Below are 22,379 nucleotides of genomic sequence, written 5' to 3'. Positions count from 1 at the left end.
TAATCAAGCAGCAAAATTCATGTGCTGGAGTCCCTTTTTTTTTTTCTTTTTCTTGGCAAGTTTTTCTAAACTTAGAAATGTCTGTCCCATTAAACATCTGTGTGGCTGTGCACAAGTCTGTGTATATATAGACGTGTATGTAAGAACATGGCCCTGACCCTGAACCGAGCATCCCATCAGTGGTGCAAGGCTTTTGCAGGCCCCGAAGTGAGTCTGCACGGCCCCGGGTGTGTTACTGAGGACGAGATCTTGAATATGCCAAGCAGCAGTGGAAAATACCACATTGCTAAATCACATCTTGGGCTGTTACCTAAAAACTCAGGTGTAGGACTGAAGGGCTTCTTGCTTTCCCCCTTGGGTGGGGTAGAGAGAGGTTTGGTTGCAAGTAGTTGTAGAACTAGATTTGGAGTTTTCGGTGTCCAATATACCCCTTTTTAGCAGTATCTCAGTCTTGTGTTTTGAAGATCACTGATACGATTTGACTTAGAAAAATTGTTACTTTATTCTGGTGGTTTTTTTTTTTTTCCTCTACACAATCCTGGCCGTGCTCCTTTAGGTTGCGGTGGCTCATTGAAGCCAATGAACTTCCCATATGGCCCATATGCTTTCCATCTTGAAGGCCCCAGCGCAATCCCCGCTTGCCTTCCCAGGTGTTGGTGGCTTTAGCTGAGTCTTTTGCTATCTGATGCAGGCAGTGTGTGACATTCAGGTGTGTGCCATGAACCTCTTTAAATTGGAGGTTAAGGAAGCAAAGTTGTGTTCCTGAGATGGCTTTTGAGAAACATTTTCTCGCAGTTAGTGTAAACCTGTAAGCACACGTTGTTTCTGGATTAGTGATGCAACAGGGTGTGCCATCGGGCTGCTTGGCGTAAACCTCTCACGTGAAATGCTGGGAAGCAAAAAAAAAAAAAAGATTATTAAAGTTGGAAGATAAGTCTTTAAAAAAAATGAGTTGTGTCTGGAGAAAGCGTGTGCTTGTCCCGTAATGCAAGGACTAAGGGTGGGTGTTCACCAAGTCTCAGGGCACAGGAGCTTTACAGAGCGTTAGCAGGTTTAAAACAAACAAAAATGTTTTACGTGTTGGGTTAAATTTATTGCTACAGTGTGCTGCGGAGGTCTGCAGGGTACAAAAAGAGATTAGACCAATTTGTGGAAAAATAGGTCCTTCTGTAGCTATTAAAAACCCTGGTCTAGGAAAACCACTGGCTCAGGAAGCTGCCCAAGTGCTGATTGTCAGAGCTGTGGCACAGTCGCTTCTGTGTAACCCGCTTTCTATACGGGTTTCCAAAACATCCATTCTTGCTCCTGGGAGAGACCAATATGAGACTGAGCTACTTAGACCCATCTCCTCTGTTTTTTATGTTAAAATAATTTTAAAAAATTCTATTCAGGAAGTAAGATACTGGATTTTTTATTTACCTTATTTTTGATGGCTCTGGCTAATGCTGGCATGCTTTTGTTGGGAAGAAAGTAGACAGAGTTTGTATTTTCTGGCCCTTATTACCCTGGTGGTGGGAATGGTTTGACGCTCTTCATTCAAATTTGACAGGTGATTGCTTCGGTAAATGAATGCACTCAAATCATAATTGTTGCAACAGAATTGTTTGATTACCTGGCAGTAGCCTCTTTCTCTCTGATAGCTTTTGGATCACCTGTTTGCTGAGAGCATTTGACAGTCCTCATGTTTATTACCCAATTGAATGTCAGTAGCAATTGCAGCTAAAGATAAACGAAAATGCAAGTACTTGTTGACCTTGACTTTTTTCCACAAGATATTGGACTTGATGGCTCTATTGCTGTTGAACTGATAAGAGTTATAAACAGTAGTTGAAGGAAAATGTTTTATTCCCAGAGGAAAAAACCACGCTGCTGTGGGAAATGGCATCTGACTAGTGCTCTTTGCCAAATTTGCTTGGTTCACCTTCATTTAGGCTGTGGGAAAATAAAATACAAATTTCCCCTTTTATGACTTTAATATCTCAGCAAACATGAATGTCTGCGCTCTTTGTAAAGTTTTGTTGGCAGACTGCGCCGGTAACATACAGCAAGCACGAGACCTAGCTGTGTTTTATGATGTGCTATAATGAGGATTCTCAATTCTTCCTCATTTTCGGGCTGATTTGATAATTACAGGGAGCTAGCAGAGCTTTATTCTTCTATTCCATGGGAATCTTAATATGTCTATAACCAGCGAAGATGGGGTAATGCGTGGCTGCGGGCACGCGTTGCCGGAGCGGGGCTGTGCCGGTGGGAGGGCGGCCTGGGGATTAAAAAGACAAAAGTTATTGCAGGGATGGAGGGACGATACTTTGGTAGGTCACACCTGCGCCTGCTTTTTTTGGGCAGGGTCCCAGGGGGGTTCCCTGGCAGTTTTTTGGGAGGAGGGGGCCAGCTTGATGCCACCCACTCCATCTGCGTTCGGGGAACGGGAGGGAGCATCCTGCCCCAGCAGATCTTGCTGCTATATCCCCCCCTTATATATATTTTATATATATATATATATATATTTCTTTTAAATTTCTAATCCTGCTCCAATATGAAACCTGAAAGGAAGACTTCAATGGAAACAGGAACAGGCAATAGGCTTTGAGATCTTCCGGGATGAAAGTCATTGTATAAAAATAACAAGTAAAGAGCACAAAAGACCGTGGAATTATATTGTTTAAAACATAAGTCCTGCTTGTCTTGGCAACTGCTCTGATAAACTCCGTACAGCATTGTAGGAGCTTGTTGAAGCACCGAAATGCAGGATTAAGCAGTGCTGTAACAGTTAGCAGAGTCAGACTAGTAATCTTATTGCATTGTACTTTTTTTTAGGTAAGATTAAGCTGGCATTACATTATATGTTTGTGGGCGAGGGGGCATTCTTTAAGGGATTAATTAATAGGATCAGTGCTGTAAGATGCTGACATCATTTTTTCTAAGCACATTGATGCACAAGGGCTTTTATTTTTTTTTTATTTTTTTATTTACATTCATGAATGAGATGGGGACCTTCCCTGGGTGATTGGGGCAGCCCCTGCAGCTTGTGGCGGAGCCACCTGTCACCATATAATTCATGGGGGATTGCTTCTCACTGGCCTGGTGACCCAAGTAGTCGGTGCCGTGCGAAATACCAGAGGGAGAGACCCGATGTCTCTTCTCCCCGAGCTGGTAGGGGATTGCAGGGCTGCGACTAAGCAAATGCCTGATGCTGCTCTGATTGGTCTTTGAATGAGGGTGTTGTTGGTAAAACCTTTGAGCTCTCTGGCTTGTCTCTTTAACCATAATGCCTCCTCCGTGTACCCTTTGCATCTTGCCTTTGGCATGCTTGAATTTTTGCTGGTAGGGCTTGGGAGGTGGGAAAGGACATGGCAGAGCCTGGCCGGGTATGTGATGTGCCATGGGATCAGTGTCACATCAGGGCAAGCGCTATCTCCCCCGAGCCCTCTGCCACCCTCCGGCACTCTGTGGCTTGAGAAACTTCCTCATCGCCAGGTGGTATCTCTGGCATTTAATAGCCACAGATGAGATATATATATATCTCTCTCTCTCTATTTTTTATTTTGTTCCTCATGAGTGTTGAAAATCTCACACAGAGTTTGCAGGCAGTTTTTTGTGGTTGCTCTTTGCAGAAGCATAATGTGGAGGTGTCAAAAAGAATAACTATCATATAAGTAAATAAAAATATAGTAGGGACAGCCTTTTCAACTTTGTTTTTCCCTGTCTGATCCTGTGCCAAAAGAGAGCGATGGCCCTTGCAGCCCTGATACTGCGTGTTGTCTCAGGACTGTAAATTCATCTTTTGCAGAAGGGCAGGAGAAGACCTACTAGGAGCCACCACTTATGTCCTCAGAAAAGAACTAAAGGTGGTGGATGTAACCTAACTAATTCTTAAATCTTCCCCCAGCTCTCTGAATAGCAGTTAGTGTCACATGGATGCATGCTAAAAATATTCTGAAGTCTGTATCATCCCAATGGACTTCAGAAGAAGGCATATCTTAACTCTGTCTGGTCAGCAAGTGAAAGTCATGGAAGCAAGGCTTGTAGGGTGGAGAACCTTTTGTTGCTCTCATTGCCGTGGCAAGAGCATCTCCTCCCTCCTCAGCACAGCACTGAGGAAGAAACCCCATTGTGGTGCTCCTGCTTGGGGCCCTGGGTTATGGCACATGCACTTCTGCATCAACTGCCTTCATAAAGCAGGGGAAAGAGATAATGCGGTCAGTATTAACTGAACCGCTTGGAAGTAAAGTGTCATCATTTAAAATTGTGTTTAAGTTTCTTTCAGAGCACTGCAATGTCAGAGTGTAGCAGCCTCTTGCTAAAGAGTAGGGGATAAGATGCAGGGAAATGGCAGGGGGTGGAAAAAGGGCAACAAAGTCGGGTTGAAACGTTATGCTCATGCCATACTCCTCCTCCCTTCCCTGCTCGGTAAAGCATCTCGTATTTATCCTCTCCTGTCCCTGGCTGTGGCAGTGAGGGTGCCCTAGGAGAGACTTCGGTGCAGGATTTTGCCCATTTTCTTTTTTTCTGTATCTGTCTGGAATAACCCATGAAAATTCTGCGTGAGGCTGGCTGTGTAGAAGCAAGAATTGTGGTGGTATTATTTCAGCATAACTATCAGACAGACTTGGTCCCGCGTTGTAGTTTTGTGATGGGCTGTGGGTAAAGCAGGGGGCTGTTTTGTCAGTTGGTGAACGGACTGAGCCACAAAATCTTTGCGTGTCAGTACATAAATATTTATAGTTTGTGCGTGTGTTTGGTCGTATACATGCTTGGATGTGACTGCCTCCCACTATTACACGTTTTTATTTTGTGAACCTGCCAAGAAAGGTGGTAAAACAACCCGCCTTGTGAAGTACAGGGCTTTTTCAGGACCTTTCGTATTTCCTTTAGCAAGAGTGTTGTGCTAAGTTCCTTAGTGCTACAGCTATGAGAAACAAATTAGCAAACGGTGCCAACATTAGTGTCTCACCACAGATTTAATCCAGCTAAAAAACCCCTGAGGTGGCCATAATTTACCAGGTTGAACCAGCAGACTGGCAAGCAGAGAGGGTTGGCGTAGCTATGTCATTGGGAAATGTAAAGTTGGTGTCTTGGTTGAATTTAATCCCGATAAAGTTGGTGACTTAGTTGAATTTAAATCCAATAAAGTAACCAGCTTGTGGTCTGCAGGAATGCAGGCTGCAGCAGGAGGAGCATGTAAGTCATAATATGGGTATACCAGCTCTTCACCATGATTAATTATGTGTCACTGAAATTGCACAAATATGCAATTTTGCAGCATGGCTTTCCATATATAATGTTTTAATATAAATTAGAATTGCCTCAGACAAACGAATTGAAATTCTGTGTGTTACTAATACACAAATTTTATTTACTGTTGCAGTTGGTGTAGGTGAAACGACAGCATTAAACTTAAAAGTGCCTCTCAAGTTGATAAATACCAACTTGATACTAAACATGTTAATACTCAATTAAAATTAACAATCAATTTACTTGAATATTGGAGGTTAGCCAGGGATGGATCTGAAGTTGTATTAGGTATATCGTACTGGTCTGAACACATCATACGCTGTTGCAAAAGCATTGTGCTAATTTTAGCTTACAAAGAGGATGAAGATAAACTGCCTGCTGGTAGTTTGCCATATGCTGTCCTGGTGATAATATTTAAGTACAAAAAAATTCTGCAGCGAGTCTTATTGTTTCAGTAAAAGAAAGAGAAGTGGAAAAGAGTTAAGCAAATTTCTGCCCCATAAGTGTATACAAAATAATGAAATAAAGCAAATCTCAAATGCTGGTAGATGAGATCTGTGAAATTTGTTTTGGTTTTATTTGCTTTCATGGGAGTCAACAATTTGTTTTAGTGTGTATTTGATCCAATTGTATCAATTTCTTGCATGTAAATCTTAAAATCAATCTAAATAAAAATCGATCTTCGTTCTGGTAGGCAAAAATATAGTCCGAGTTGCTCCTAACTAGTTAAGCCTCCCATCCTTCAAGTTTAGTGCAGGAATAAAGTCTCTGCTGAGCTGATTTTTCAGGAGCTTCTCCTTTTGCTTTGTTTATTTAAAAACACAAAACATGTTCCAGTTTCCATACGGGGAGGATTTTGCTTCTGCAGCTTCACTGAGGAGCATTTGCTTTCTCCATCTGCACCCGCAGCCGGGAGAGGGGTGCGTGGGGAGGGGGTACCCTGGACCCCCTGGCCTTTTGAGGGCTGTGGAGGACTGGGGGGAAGCTTTGCATTAGCAAGTGGTGAAAAGCTTGACCTTCAAGTGACCCAGGTCAAGCAAACCCCCTGCTGAAGAGTCCCATTTGGACACAGATACCTGTGGGGTGAGGGAGGAGATAAAGGAAGGGGGAGGAAGATAAAGTAATCCCATTGACCTGGGAACTTCTCAGATATTACAAGCGAGGGAACAGGCAGGAATAATAAAAGAGCGGCAATATTTGCCTGCCCCCTGTATCTGTGTAATGTCATTTCCAAAGGGCTGAAGTAGATAATAGCAAATGTGCTTTCAAGTATCAGATCAATCTCTTGAAGTGATGGGGAAGGCTGGATGCTCTGATCTGGCGGATGCTGGAGAGTGTAATACAATCCTCGTCGCAGCAGAGAGAATTGTATAAATGGACAAAGATCCGCTGATTACATCTTTTGCTAAAGTGTTAAGTAAAAGATCTGGCTATAAGACATGGCGGGTCTACTATTGTCCAGTCTTCTGACTTGTTTTTATAGGGGCTTTCACAGGAACAAATAGCAATTACCAAAATAAAAGCAAGCGGTGTGGCCGGTCCATATCATGGTAGGACACATGCTCTTGAGTCAGTGTGGGCAGGAAGCTCGGCAGGTCTGTCCCCTACCATTGCTATTGCATCTTTATCTCTCCGGTTCATTGTTTGCCACTGAGTGCTTGAAATTCCAGTTTCCAAGTAAAAGCTTCCTGTTTCTTGCATTTACATTCAGTTTGGTAAGACATAAATTTAGCTATCTATCAAGGAGGGCTTTTTTTTTTCTTCCTTAAGTAAGGCAAAGTAGGAAGAAGAAAATAATTCTGATTTGATGATAAGAGGTAGAATTTTGCGTTTTCCCAGATTCTCAGTGGCAGGAAGCATGAGGTTGTATCCTCATGATAAGGTGATGGATGGGAGCTAAATTCAGCTTTTCTATCCTGAGTAATTTTAGACAGGACCCTGAAGTCCAGATCTTGTTTAGAAACAGAGATGGGCATAGTCAGCCTTCGTTAGCCATTGTTTCCTTGTGATAGCCTTGCTGCTTGTAAGTTTTTACTTTTCTGTGCAGTATTCAAAGCTAATAGTGTGCATGTTCTTGCAGTCATCTCAGTCCTGAATTTCCCTCTGGAGAATTTCTGTTTCTCTCCATTGACTGTGGAGGGACTTGGAGAGGACTAATCGCCTTGCTCAGACACTTAGCTTGGCAGTCTGACTTAAATGCTTGGAGTAAGGAGGGATGAATCTGTGCTAAAAGTTGTCATTTCTTTAGGAAGGAAATGTTTTCTCTGCATGGAGAAGCAGAATAAAGAGTTTTGTACTGTTGAAGGTGAGGGGAGTGGGCTTGGGTGTTGCGTACATGGGTGAGGCTCTGTCCTCTGCAGCTCCTGAGCACGCTGGCCTGAGCATCTCATGAAAGTTGTTGTCTTTGCTAACCTGTATTGGTGATCTGAGCTGTTCAAAAATCTTGACATGCATAGAAGAAGAGATATTTATATTTTAATATTACTTATGGTGGGGAGGAAGTGTTTGTATTCCCATGCCTCGCTCTTAGGAGGCCAGGTTTCAAGCTTTCTCTGCCATCACGAGGTTGCTTGCTTCATCATTGTGTGAGTTTTTGGTGGAAGGTTTGCACATGACTCTGGGAGCTGGGGACTTAAATATAAAACCTGATAGACAAGCTTGTGAAACTTGGTAGCAACGCTTTGCTCAACTTCCATCTAAACAGCATGGAGGTATTTCATGAGATGAAAGACTCTGTGAGCGAAGCCTTGAAATGAAATTCATTGCGGAGTTGATGTAGGAATGGCCATACTCAAACAGCTCAGGGCTTCGCTTTGTTGTGCTGTTTGGGCATGGGGTCTTTGTCTGCTGGCATGGCAGCTGCTGGGACTTCTCTCCACGTACCTTCCTTGTCTGCTTTTAAATGTAAAACCAGAGTTAAACCTACTTCCAGTCCAAACTAAGAAGATGCACATTCGGTCCATTTAAGCGCACTAATATGCATTCAAAAAGGCTCATTTGTCCGCTTCGTTCTGTAGTCTTATTTGTAACAATCCTCACTAGCAGATGAGGTGGAGGGGGTTTTTAATAATTTTTATGCAGAATATTGAACTCTTATTTTCACATTGAAGTCCACTTTGGATGCTGTCCTGAAAAATATGTCCATATTGGGCACAGTAACCTCGCTGTGCCCCAGAAATGTGAAATTCAGGGCTTGCTTCCTTGGGAAGCTGTGAATGCAAAGGCTGGGGATGGTGCTGGGTTTCAAGTGCTGGAGGTTTGCAGCCGCGGAGGGAGGGCAGGTTACTGGCAGCGGCAGTGCGGGCTTTCATTCAGCACCTTGTCAGTGTGCCTTATCTGGGATCTTGAGGGATGGCTCTCCAGGGTAAACCCGAGGAAGGGAGCTGAGTGAGGTGCTTCCAGGGATGTCCCGGTGGAGGCTTCCTCATGAGCTGTTCTGCTTGCTCCGCAGGATTTATAACCTGCACAGATCCCTGCAGCACCTCGGAAAGTTGGGCTTTCTGGCATGTTTGTTGACTGCTTTGAGACTTCAGCCTCCTCATTTACATCTCGCTCTCTGCCATGGGGCGTAGAGATTAGTGTCGTCTTTGGACCAACTTGTACAGCACCCACCGTCCTGAGCCTCTCCTCACATGTTTTTGCATGAGGTTCATGTGCAACCTCAGATGGGCAAAACGCCTTCTGGGCTGGTGAGAGGTGAGCATAAGGGAGAGCCTCCACATTGTCTTACAGGCAAGAATGTATTGCCCTCTTCAGGTCTATTTTTCCTTGCTCGGGTCTCTCCTGAGATCATATCAATTGCAAATATGGTTGTTGTGTCAATATCTTTTCCATAGAAGCTGTTAAATAAAGTATAGGTAAGAATGCTTTTTAGCTGAACTTTGAATTTCAACTGGTGATTATAGATTAAAATCTCTGTCTTCCCTTCTCATCTGCCTAAACCACGAATTGCAGGTGAAGCTGGTCAGGCAGTCAAAATAAATGACAAAACTCAAAGTTGTTTTGCATAGGAAATGGCAGCGTGATTAGCAATGGTTCAGAGGCTGGCATTGTTGGTGGCTGCTCAGATAATTGGCAGATATTTGTGAAAATCTTTTCCAGTCTCAAGAGAATCGCCAGTTTTGGCATCGGTGATTATTGCTCTGGCATTGCGATGGGAAGCAGTGCGAGCGTGTGACTGGAGACTTCCTTTTCTGCCTGAGAAGCCTTGGTGACCCAGTCTTAAGACTGAGACACTTGCCTCCAGGCTGTAAGTGGCCAGCCATACAGCAAAAGTTGTGTGCGGATGAAGCAAGCAGTTCACAAACAGTCAGAAAATTGTGTTTCCATTTCACTCAACATGCGATGGGTTTATTAGAAGAGACTCATTCAGAGTGATGGTGAAAACTGGAAATAGTATTTACGAGGATTTATTTGACTGTCACAGGATAATTTGAATACAGGTTTGCAAGTATTTTCTTTCCTTTTTATGCGTGTCTGAGTGTGTGTCTGTATATATATTACAAAACTATCCTGGTCTTCATCAAAATAGTCTGCTAATGTTTTGCCTGCCTTTATCAAGACGCAGCATGAAAGGACCACTCTGATTCATATTTTTAAGGGATGTTATTCTGACCTCAAAAACTGATACTTCCTTAGCAAGTGCCAGAAAGCCCTTTCCGTGGTTTCAGTCCCCATTTCTTTAGCAATTAAGAATCAGGTGGCATCAGAATAACAACTGATTTTAATAGCCACTTTAGCCACCTCCGTCATGGGGAGGAAGCATGCAGGGCTTCTGCAGAGCCTCAGAGCTCTGCGGTGTGACCTCAAGTGACCAGACACAAAAAAACAGTGCAACTCTTGAATGGAAAGGTCTGCATCATCCAAACTGTGCTGACTCTTGTCCAAGAACACACTGTTTACCTGTTCCTTCCAAATTGGTCAATTTTCTGCAAGACCAAGATGTGGTGTTTGGTTTGTTGTGGTTTTTTTGTTGTTTTTTTTTTTTCTTATCTCAGTGCAACTTGACTGGTTTTAGTGGAGCTGCTCCTCACTTAGATATAGATGTACAGCGAGGATCATGTTTTCTGTTCTGGCAATTACAGTTGAACCTTCCTGCTATCAATCTGTATATTCCCTCTCCTTTGTATCTGAAGATATTTGTATATTCATCTGCAAATATGGAGGCTGACCATTGCAATCAAAAGTGACAAATCTTACTAGTTAACTCCAAAGTACATCTTGTTGAAGGCAGTGGCTGAAAATAGATTGCCATGAGGATGAAGCAGCCAAGCTTCTGTCTGGCCCTTGAGATGTGTACCCAGACCTTAATGAAGGGTGGGGTTTTCCTTATCCCAATAAATAGATTTTGTTTGGGGAGGTGAGAAGCAGAAAGAGAGAGTGTACTTGCCCAGTCCTAAATAGAAGGCTATTTATGCCTAATACATTGGCAGAATTATTCCAGAGTAATTCATCCATGAGAAAATATGATCCTTGTGTCACTGCCAAGGTCAGAGAGACCTATGGTGATCTGCAGAGTAAGTTCAGGTCACCCAAGTTAAATCTGCCTAGGGGCTGACTTAGCTCATATGCCACATTTTTTCTGAGATTTATAAAAGCAAACATCTTCCATAGATGAAGGCAGGGCTAAGAGTGTGGTCAGCTCTCTCCTTTGAGCCAAGGTCTCCTGTTTTTCCCTTCTCCTTTCCAGGTTGCTCCTTCCATTTCCTTTCCATTCTTCTCTCTTCCCAGCATTTATGGGATGCTGAGAAAAGTCAGTCTTTTCCTTTACATTGTGACCGGTGCCTATAAACCCCTTCCAGTTGATACTGCATGCGCAGGAAGGGCACAGGGACTTTGTGGGTGTTTGAGCAGCATTGGCTATCTGCCTGTGCATGATATGTCCTCGCACATCGGTTGAGAAGCACGTCTTGAAAGTTGGGGCAAGAAAGATGGGAGACACAGTTGAAATATATTCCATGGTAACCTCAACTGAGAGGGTACGAGGACACCATCTGAGCAATGGGATATTTGGCAGAACCATTTTGAAGGTGAAGCTGGTGACTTTATATGCATTGCCAGGCTGCCCCAGGAGGAGACGGATCAAGTGGTGCGCTGGGCAGATGAGACTCCTCTTCCGTCACCAGTGGGTGGAAGGGGCGAGATAAGGTCCTCAGCCCTTTCAACAAGGATGAAGTTGCTTCAGCAGAAAAGCAAGATTATTCTTCCATGTGGTCTATACCTGCTTAGGGGAAGCTGATGCCTGTGGTTTTTAGCCTGCCAGAACCTGAGGTTTTCTTTAACTTCCTTGGTTACTCATTCATGTCATTTAAAGTACATCAAATTACTAAAAGCATGTAGTTTTTTCTTTCTATCCATTTCTATTACTGTTGCTATTAGAGATAATGACAAATGCTGTGAATTGAAAAAGAAACACCAGAAATCTTTTTAGCTTACTTTTTGAAGGATGTTTGAATTTTGGTGGTGTTTTTTTTTAAGACACTGGATGGGTTTTTGCTATGACCCAGCTTTGCTTAGAGCTTTCTGTGGGATTTTGGTTAAACGCTTTTATTGCAAAGGACTGGAGTCAAAGAGAGATGAACTGGAAACAGCCATGTTACTTCCCTCCCATCCTTCACCCCTCTCAAGGTGGGTTCCCATCTTTGATACCAGTAGACGTAGTGACATAAATAATACCCAAATTCTGAGGTGCACCAGAGGTTTTTCCCTTTCCTCCTTTCAGTTTGCCTATTCAAGGTAATCCCGGGTAGATGATGTCTGGGAATATGTAGCGATGGAAGATGAAAGAGGTAAAAATAAGGTGCACATGCACCTGTAGGTGATATTCACAGGAAGTTTTTAGGTGTCCAGCATTGATCTGACTTTGCTTTCACCTTCATTGCATGTTTTAGACCTGCTGATATCTGTTTGTTCCTGGATGATTTGCATTTGGGTTTGTTGTTTGTTTGTTTTAATTTGGGAAAAAAACACCCTAACCTGTAACTGCACTGTAAAACAAACAGCAAAACACCAGAAGCTGTGACAGAAAGTCATAGGAAACAAAAAAAAACATAGCAGTGACATGAATACATTAAGCTGGAGCCCAAGGGGATGTACTAACTTAGTAGGACTGAAGTGTCTGAAAGGGCTGTCAGTGCCTGTGTGTCCCTTGGAGGGGGGACCGTGAAGGGAGCTCAGCTTCAGTGCTGAGCCTGGTGGCCAGTGCCTGACCACGAGGAGCAGGGTCAAGACCACCTCCCCATCTCCGTTATTTCTCCGAAGGACTCTCCAAGCCTTCTTGAGTTTCTAGGCTCTGCCATGGGGTCTGGATTCACACCACCCCACTTGGATGTGCAGGGGTTGTATCCTGACCTGCCCATGGAGCCACCCCACCGCCCCACACCCAAGGGCTGTTAGTGGAGGTGAGAAGGTAGTTTCCAGTTTTTGGGGGGGAAGTGTTTGTAGAAGGGGAGTTAGTGGCCTGAGCATCATGGCTGTCATTGCTTGATCCCTCCTAGCCACGCAGAGCAAGAGAAGTCTGGGCAGAGCAAGCAGCCCTCTTCTCCAGCAACTGCAGCTGCATCCTACCAAAATTGAGGCTTTCTAACCCCAATTTGTGTAGATGAGCCCAAGCAAAGTTTAGCCCAGCTACCGCTAATGGTTGTGCTTTGGTTGGTGCAGAATGACACCCGTGGGTGCCCTCCGTCTATAGTGCCATGCTCTATCAGGTGCTGCCCACATGAGCCGCAGGCAAGGCGGTGGGGAGGTGGATGTGCCTGAAAGCACCGCTCTCCTACTCATCGTGCCGAGCAGAGGGCAGCGGGAGCCGTGTGAGTGGCAGTGGCGAGCCTCGTTGCTGGCCCCAGAGCCGATGCCACTACGCCTTTGCTCTAAGCCCAGCTTCAGGTTTGTTTTCCCATTGTGGCCCTTTTTTAAGTGCCACCTCCAGAGCAAATTTGCCTTTTGTGTGGAGAGGGACAGTCAAGTGGAAGAAAATTTTGTGTGAGCTTGGCTCTGTCAAATCTACTTATCTTCTTTTGGCTTCTGCACCTCCTTCCCGCAGAGCAGCCTCCTGCTATTGTCACGGGCCCTCCAGAGTGACCGGCTTTTGCTGGAAGAACAAGAGCAGTGGATTCAGGGTGCCAGGAAGCAAGGAGCAGTGGGGACAGCATAAGAAAAACATGATTAATTCTGTCTATGCCTTTCATTCAAAGGTCTGACAGGAGGGCTCCCTTATTTTGTAATTAAGGTGGTTTTTCCTAGCTGGTTATGTGTGTGGTAACATAAGGTTTTGTCTTTGGAGAGCGATGCAGGCTTCTTCTGAGCATCCCAGCTAGGGCAGGGTGAGGGGAGGAAACGTAGTGCAGTCCAAATGCTGTCCATTCAGTTATGCTTGCAAATATTTGTAACATTTGTTTAGAAAAGAGGAGGAGAAGTGTTTTGGGTCCAACTCCTGCCCTGTTCATGTGGACCCAGGTACTAGAAGATTCCCATGTCCCTGTCATTCTCCCCAGCAATTCAGGCCGTGACACAGGTATCTAATTTCCATCGGACCTCAAAGACACCTTGTGGAAACGCTTCTTCTAGGTGGACGTGGCCAACCCTCCTCTCTGCACTCCTTTCCATAGCTATGAGATACAGGGTCCTGCATTGGGAACCACACGGCTGCCTCAGAAGGGTTTTTTGGATTAACCCTCCATAACAAATCAAAATTGTCTTCCTCTTGTTTTAAGTAAGAAAAAAATAATTATTTTGTGCCTTAAGTTCAAAGCCAGGTGTCTTTTCACTCACTGCCCAGTCAGGAGGTTTCAGTGGCTATGATTTGCTGGAGTAATGGCTGCAGCAAGTGGGTCTTTATAAGGTTGTGTGAGATGATGGGTGGTTTTATGAAGCACAGGCAATGGCAACTGAGACTTTGTTACTATCAAAAGAGAGAAGGTAGATGATATGGGGGGCATTTTATTCTCATCGCTTTTAATTCTGCCTTTTGTAGTTGCAAAGTGACCACTGTATGTGGGGAAATAGAGTATGTGGTCCCGCCATGGCGTTCAAAGTGAAGTTTAATGATAGTTTTCTTTTAATTGTGCCTTGTGTTTCATTGTCAGATGTTACTGATGGCCTAGGGAGAGGGAAAAGAATAATTTATTGGTTTTGCTATGAGTTTAAAATGGGTGACAGGAATAGAAGAAAATGCATTGCTTATCAGCACAAACTTTTTAACTTGACACAAGCCATGTGGGAACTTCCAATTGGAAATATGGACTTGGTAGGTCATGAATCCTGACTTGCCTGAGCCACAGCTAGACTAATTCTTTCCCATTCATTATGGTTATATGACTCCTGTGATATATGGGATCCAGCTCTGCAAAAGAGGATTTGGGGCAAACAGCATCTGAACTACAGTTCCCGCAGAGCACACTGCAGCTTAGGCTAGCATCGGTTGGTCTTGAATCGGCCCAAAAGAAAATGCTTTAGTTTGGTTCAACAATCCTAAGCATTTTGATTTGTTTTGCCCAGAAATGAATATTTTTTTTTTTCGACAGAAGAACCTAATTCTGAATGGTTTAGACAGTGCCAAGGTTTTGGTGCATATTTTCTGTTGTACAACATGAAATCTACGGCACCATCTCCTCTGCAGTAGGCATGCAGGCACGGCCCAGGGCAATTTAGCTGTGTTTAGGGAAGGAAGCCTGCTTAAATCCTCCACTGTAATAAACTGTTTCTACAGATAATGCGTCCCTTAGTTTATATGTAATATGCTTCTGATCTTTGCTTTGAGCCTCTTATAGCTGCTTGCGCTCAGTCCAAGAGTCAAGTGTCTTAGGAGCTGGATAAACACAAAGATAGAGCCAGTTGTTAAGGAGCTGTAGAGATTTACAGAAGTTGACCTCCTAGCCATTTGGGGTATTAGTTGGGCATATTTCCCACACAACAGAGCAGTCCTGTGCTTCTCCTGCTGCTTCTTGTGCTCCCTTTGCAAAGGAGTAAGTCCTGCCAAATCCAGCTGTGGATTTACCTGTGTCTCAGATGTATGTGGTTGACTTCTGATGGAGACCGCAACTGATGGGACCCATAGCTGGGAGGGCCAGCTCTCCAGCTGAGGCTGGAGAGAATAGGTTTCAAAAAAAGACCTATATTTGAATAAAATGAGAGAATGACTGAAAAACAGCTCTTCCCAAGAAGTGGTAGGATCGTCATGCTGGCTTTTAGGTTAAAAAAAAAAAAATGACCTGTTTAAGCTTTTTACAATTCTTGGTTAAAGCAGGATGTTTTTCTGTTTAACCAGATACTTTTCTGTAGGGTATTTACTTCCAGCTGCTCAAAGTAAACTTCTGTTGCTGGCAGCAGAAAGTTGTTTGCTTCCCATACAATGAATTGCTTTCTTTTTAATATTTAATTCGGCGCATAGATGCATGGCCCCAGAAATATCACACAACTTATCCATAATATCAGAGTTTTCTGAACCCCATTAAGAAGTGCTATGTTGTGCAGGAGAAGAGGTTTCCTTCCTTTCAGCTGTAAAAAGCTGCCGAACAAATGAAAATGAGGAAAATCTGTGGGGTTTTCCCCCTATTCATCAATGCTGTTTTGACTCTTTGCACAGACAGCTAATTTGCTAGTTGCTCGCCTGAAGGAAATTCAAGTCAAAAAGGAGGATCAAGTTACCAGAAGAAGGTGCTCCTGTCTCTAAAGAACAAAGTACAGTGATTCAAGAAAAAAACTCTGAAAATTTGTCGAATGCCAGAGTGTAATTTATAATTGTCCAGATTACTCCATCTATGAATATTCATGTAGGATATTTTTGCAACCGTTTCCTTTAGTATCTTGTAAATATGGATACTATCTGTGACTGACAACCTCCTACCGTTTATGTCATGGTCTGAATCCTTGCATGAAACATGCACCGCATCTCCTTACGAGATGTGTGCAAACCCAAACACATGGTATTTGTTCCTTGCTAATGCTCATTTTCAACCTTGTTGTTCCTCATTAACTTTTTATTAAGTATATTTGAGAAGGCTTCTTCCTTAAGGAATAAGAAAAAATCAGTCTCTCGTGAACACCATGTTACAAATTCACAAGCAGACCTACATCATTGTTGTATATCATTTTGGGGGCTGTTCTGTAGGCCACTCAGTGTGCTGAGATGATTGCCATTGACCTCAGGAACTCCTGGAGAGGATGCTTCCATCATGTCTGACTAATCATGGATCCAAACTAATACAAAATGTTTTTCCTGTTGAAGAAATTGCGCAGTTACTCTAAGCTTTCTGAAGTACCTTTTTGCTGGTAGCCCCATCCTTAGCTTGCATGCCGTGCTTGGGCATTGGCAGGTTGAGAGCAGTCACAGTGTTACGTATGCAATATATACGTGCATGTGTATGTGTAGATTTTAAAATAATGTATTTTGGAGAAATCTTCTAAACTCACAGGCCTTTTCATGTCAAAACTTCTAGTTCTCCTCAACAAATAGGTATAACTTGGATTACCAGCTGGGCATGCATCCCCAGACTGTGCCACTGCCTTCCAGCTCTCTCCTGGCATATCTGAGCACTCATCCCCCTGTGCTGCTCAGCTTGTCTCCTTCCCCATCTTGCTGTAAGGAGGAACGATCATTTCTGAGGAGTGAACTTGTCCTCCTATACTTGTGGACATGCATATTAGCCACCCTGACTCACGTCAGAGTCATTTGGGTGTGACTTCTGCTCACCACATTCCTTTGCCAAGTTAGAGCTGGTTGTGTCAGAAACAAATAAAAAAACTCCAGAAACCTCCATATTCTTCTTTTTTTGCCCAAGTCTATTCAATGCTGGTGGTCTGAAATGAAGATCCTTGGTTTAAGGCCAGTGAACAGTAGGTTGTGGCAGATTCCTTCTCTGTTGCTTTTGTTTTACAGAAAAACTTGCTGCATCCTTGAACCTGCTTTTTGAGAGTTCATAATTTTGTACCTTATAGGAAAATGACATTTCACATGTAGGCCTGGTTTTGTGCTGTGAAAAGTCAGCATGGTGGATGTGTGGGTATTCAGCAAACTGGAGATGTGTTTCTGTAATGGGTAACATAGGTAAAGGTGCAGAAATTATAATAGTTACTCTAAATGAGCACAGAGCACTAAAGAAAGGTTAAGGGAAGTAATTTTGCCACTTAAAAACTCTCTAGTACATTATGTTGCTTAACATTATTAATGAATCCTGCTTTCCAGTTACCTGGAAAGGTTGCTAAAGAGGTTTGGGTTGTTGGAGGGGTTAAAAGAGAAAGGAACCAACAGAGCTGTGGATGGACAGTGAACAGTTAAATATTTGGCTTAGATAATGTAGATTTCTCATGCTAGCAGAAGCAGGAATTTGAGGAACTCATATATCAATGCTTTTTAAAAGAAATTGTGATATAATTTTTTAAAAATAACACTACCAAAAAGCCGGCAAACTTTGGGGCACCATGTTAGGTGTTTCAGTTCATAACACTGAAAACATTGCAAGTCTAGGACAGAAGTCAACAGTTTTTGTCCAAACACAGTGCATATTTAAATGATATTAGGTTATTAAATGCAGAAGTAAGTGCAAACCATAAATTTCTTCCAGGAGACAGAGGCTGCTTTTAACACGAGAGATTTGGAAGCATAAAGATAAGTTCAACTTAGGGAGTGTTGAATCTTTTAGGACACTGATTTAGTTCCATGTTAATGGAGCCATCCAGTCCAGGGCAGACCTAAAAGTTGCTCTGGGTCTTTTGCAGGGCTTCTAAGTATGTCTTTCACATTTTATTCTGTGAAAACCTTAAAGTAGTAGATTTAGCTGCTTATCTAGAGGTGGACTGTAAAAGCTGGAAGGTGATGTTCATGATTTGGTGGGCCTCAGCGAAGCCAGTTCCCTCCTATCACCCCCTCCCAGCAAATTGAACAGTAGACCCCAAAAGCTCTATCAGATCTCGTGACAGAAGTGTGGGAAGCAGGCTTTTTAGGAATAGTATTTTTATCTTTGATATAAAAATACTTGTGTTCCAAATACAGGTTTGATCCAAGGACAGGGCTACGTGCAGTGAGAAATAACCTGTTGCGTCCGGTGAAGAAACTTGTAGTAAAACTATATTTGGCACTTTGCTATTGAGATTTGTAGTCACTTAAAATCATTCAAGGATGTTAGTCTAAAGAGGCACATGCAAAAGCATGGATTTTCTAGTCAAGTGAAGGGCTGGGTGTTTTAGGACACCTGAATTTCCAACCTTTCTGAAACAGCCTGGACTTGGGATTGGGACTATTTATGTCGTATCTGAGCAACTTCTAGGTCTGAGGATGGATTTAGAAGCTGGATGGCTGAAAGTTGCATAGCTCTGCCTTCCCAGCATCACAGGGTGATGACGTTTCATTTTGGTTCAGTGTGGAAGCGAGGGAGGAGGCTTTGAGTTGCCACCTAATTCCTGCAACAGCCACTGCCACTGAAGGCGAGCCCATGTGCCAAGTTGCTCTCCAGAAGCACCTATTTTGCCAACAAAGATTTATAACGCATCACCCAGGACAAAGAGAGCGTTACCCACTTGAGGAGCCACTGTAAACCTGGTTGCCCTTTGCTGCTTCTGCCTTCAATTTTTGGGGGAGTGGGAGGAGAAGGGAAGTTGTAGGAGGCGATGGCGACGGGGAGGGGGCCACAGTGAGAGGAGCCCCTGCTGGCACGGCCGGCCTGACCCATTCAGCAGGGCTGAATACGATAAATACTGCTTTATCGTTTCTTGAAAGGAACAAGATAGCGCGGCCTAAATGCCTGGGTGTGCTTAAATAGGCAACTCTGGGACGCCGGAGTTGAGGGCGTTTGAAATCGGAGCTCCCCGACAGCCGGGGAGCTGCCACAGGTCACCTGCCTTGCTCCATGGGGACCGGCCCAGGTCTGGCAAGAAATCGTCCATGGACGAATTGTAGTACAAATTCCTTTCTTTGTTGGTTGGCCTCTTTCACTAGACCATGGCCTATAAAAATTTGTGTAAAAACAATTCTTAAATATTATTTGAAAGGGCAAACGGCCACGCTGAAAGGTTTGACAGTTTGACATATAGCGCCTGGTGTTGGTCGCTGGGGAACGGGCGCAAGGAGCCCGGGCTCTCCTCCTGCTCCTTACAGGCTCTGGGTTTTTTTTTTTTTAAATAGCATCTAGTTGCTGTGCAGAGTCGCTGCGCTCCCAGCGATTTGACAGGCAACGAGTCTGCTTCAGTGATCTTAAATCCTTTTAGACTAATTTGCGAGCGAGCAGAAAAACAGCTAGCACCTTCAGATCCAGCGCTCAAAACCAGAGAATCAGGTATTGCCAATTAAAGTGCCATTTCCAACCATCATATCAAGATGGATTACTTGCAGTTCCTCTGATAATGTCACGCCGTGCCTAAAGAGAAAGCGAGCCAGAGTTTCTCCACAGACAAAGGATCCGCGTGGACCAAACTCATCGGTGGCTGAGGTGGAGGAAGCGTGATGCAGATCATACACACGGCCGTGCATATGTGCAGTGCAAATGCGAGCAATGCTCCTGCTCTGCCCCCCGAATAGCCATGGGCCATTTTGAAGAGCCTCTGGCCCCTCAGTCACTGGCCTACTAGTTAATTGCCACACGGACTTTGTGACACATGGGCAGATAATATGACATTTTCGGTTTCTGTCACTAGCAAACGCCACGGCGTTGCTTGCGCTAGTTGCTAAGAAGCTGTCAGAAACCATTAGCAGCTGGCTAAAGTTGCCCTATGGCATTTCCTCATGGCATCAGCAAAACAAGCATAAATCACCCAGCAGAGCCTCCCGCTATACTAATGAGGCTGTAAGCTTGTTTATGGACTAGCATCATTTCTATGATTATTTCCACCTTTTCAGTTCGCCTTCATTTGGCGGCAGGAGAAGTCAACTTCAGGAACGGAGTCGCCGCTGACATTTTACAAATGTGGTTCGTAGCTGCTACCGTGTGGCTGGTCAGCGGTGCTTCAAGTTTGTTTAGTGAGCTTTAAAAAGAGGAAAAGAGAGGGGGAAAAAAGAAAAGGGGGGAGGGGGGAATCTCTGGAGACCTCACAGAGGTGAGTGTATCGAGTTGCAAAGTAGATGGAAATACTAAAATCCACAATTGAGCATTTAGACTTCTCGCGGTGGTTTCAGTCTTTACGGGATCAATTTTCCATTTAAAAAAAGTGGAAGAGGTTAAACAATTTATAAAAGTCTGCCGAAGCATTTGCTCTTAGGATAGCTGGGTGCTTTCTTATCCTCTCCCTGCCTTTCACTTTCTCTAACTTGTGTTGGATGGGGCCAGGGTTTATTGTTTTAGGCTTTTCTGAACATGCACCAGTATTTACACTGGATTGAAAGCATTTGCTTCCAATGAAAATCTTGTCTTAGATTACAGCCCAGCAGTGTAATTTCCCTCCCAGATGGGAGTAAAGTAGCAGTATTTGCCTAAAAACAGTAGGAAGAACAAACTGTGCATTAAGCCAAGGCTGTTTTTGGCTTGAGCTAATGATGTAACAGAAACCTTTTATTTGGGATAGGTCACCGCCAGGGATTGAAGGAGGTGATCTGGCTCGCGCTTGAAAGGTTTCTCCATTGTATCTACATAAGTCTTCACTTAAAAAAAAATCCTGTTCCTAATGCTTCTGCTTTCATACAGGAGAAATAAACAGGAAAGGTTCTGGGGAGTGTTAAAGGTGGAATGCAGAAAGCTTTTCCTCCCCTAATGGAGGATATAATTCAGGTGCCCCGGAGGCATGCTTTCAGGAATTCTCTTGCCCGAGGTAATGGGAAGCTAAGGCTGCTTGAAGGCCTTGATTATCTATTGATGCACAAAGCTGGAAAAAAAAGTCATCTCCCTTGGATTATAGTAGATATTTCCATAAATTATCAATGAGTCCTCCTCCCGTCAGGCACGAGGCGATGCCTGCTAAATTAATCTGAAGGGGGTTTGAAATGAGGAGAGAGTGTATTTAAAAAAAAAAAATGGGGTGCGAGGGGGGAGAGGGTGGGTGGACGATTGCAGGGAGGTGGTGAAAGGCAGTGTCATTAGGTTAGAAGCTTTTCATTTTTAATCAATGAATGCGTAATACTTTTCTTTTCCTTGTTTGCCTCTCACAGACAGAAAGTGGATTAGCCCATGGAATTTTAAATGCTGTTGAGTTGTTTCCTTTGCTCATGTTTCTTTTATGAATTATTATTTTATATGGTGAATTGCTTCTCTGTATAAAAGCCCTTTTTTACATACTGGGCTTTCAAAGAATTTGTCGGATATCTGATTTCTTCATAAAAATATTGTTTGTTTCTGTAACTACCCAAGGTTACCATTTCATTAAAGACACAGGCCAAGTCATAAGGACAATTATAAATTTGCCATGGTCAGTGAGGTACTAAAAATATAGTGCTAATAATAACTTTTTTTTTTTGGTGCTGAAAGCTGTTTAACGAATCATAATTTTGACAGTTTACATGTTAAAACAGTTTACATCTTTGACAGTTTTTTTTCTTAAAATCTATTTTTTATTTTTATTCCTAACAGAGATAGTTTTGATTCAGCCCAATTCAGATTGCTTTCTTGATCATTCTTGCCTGGGGCTGTAAAAAGCACTTGCCTAATAACATCACAACTCCATGTTGCTACAAATACAGTGTCCTTGGAAGCCAGGTTATACCGTTCAATCCACATGCAGGGGATGCAAAGACTGATTTGCTCTGTGGACTTATTTATAAACTACTTTCAGGGTTTGAAACAAAAATTGCCTGCAAACTGTCCGGGCACTGCAACTTTTGTTTTCCTTGGACCGCTATCCCATCAGTCCAGACCCAAGCTGGCTGCTGCGCAGTTACGTCCTCCCGTAGATATGTTGTTAATGTGATGAGAACTGTCTGAGACCTTCTCTGCATTAAAGAAATTCATTCTGGATCAGTTGGTGTTTAACAGGCGCAGACACCTATTAGGGATATGGCACACCGGCACGAAGCAGGGTGTTAATTCCTACGGTGTATGTCAAATTGGTACCTACTTATCCCACTATGAATTTGTTTCGGCTGGGGCTGGGAAGAGGGGAGGCCAGTTAGCTACCTATCTCCCGTCAAAAAGTCACGGGAAGGTGAACGTCTGTAAAAGACGTAACATAAGCGATGCCCCGATCCTCTGGTTATTTCTGAATTTGGGGAGAGAATATGATGTTGCAAG

General features: G+C 43.5%; 1 protein-coding gene across 1 annotated transcript in view; it reads left to right on the top strand.

Moving 5' to 3' along the window:
- The window catches only part of MEIS1 (Meis homeobox 1), a 105,138-nt gene that overhangs the window by 33,677 nt on the left and 49,082 nt on the right, over positions 1 to 22,379 (top strand).

Source organism: Nyctibius grandis, chromosome 1, assembly GCF_013368605.1.
Source record: "Nyctibius grandis isolate bNycGra1 chromosome 1, bNycGra1.pri, whole genome shotgun sequence".
NCBI classification, from domain to species: Eukaryota; Metazoa; Chordata; class Aves; order Nyctibiiformes; family Nyctibiidae; genus Nyctibius; species Nyctibius grandis.
Note: the sequence above shows the minus strand (reverse complement) of the source record. Positions and strands in the feature narration are given on the sequence as shown.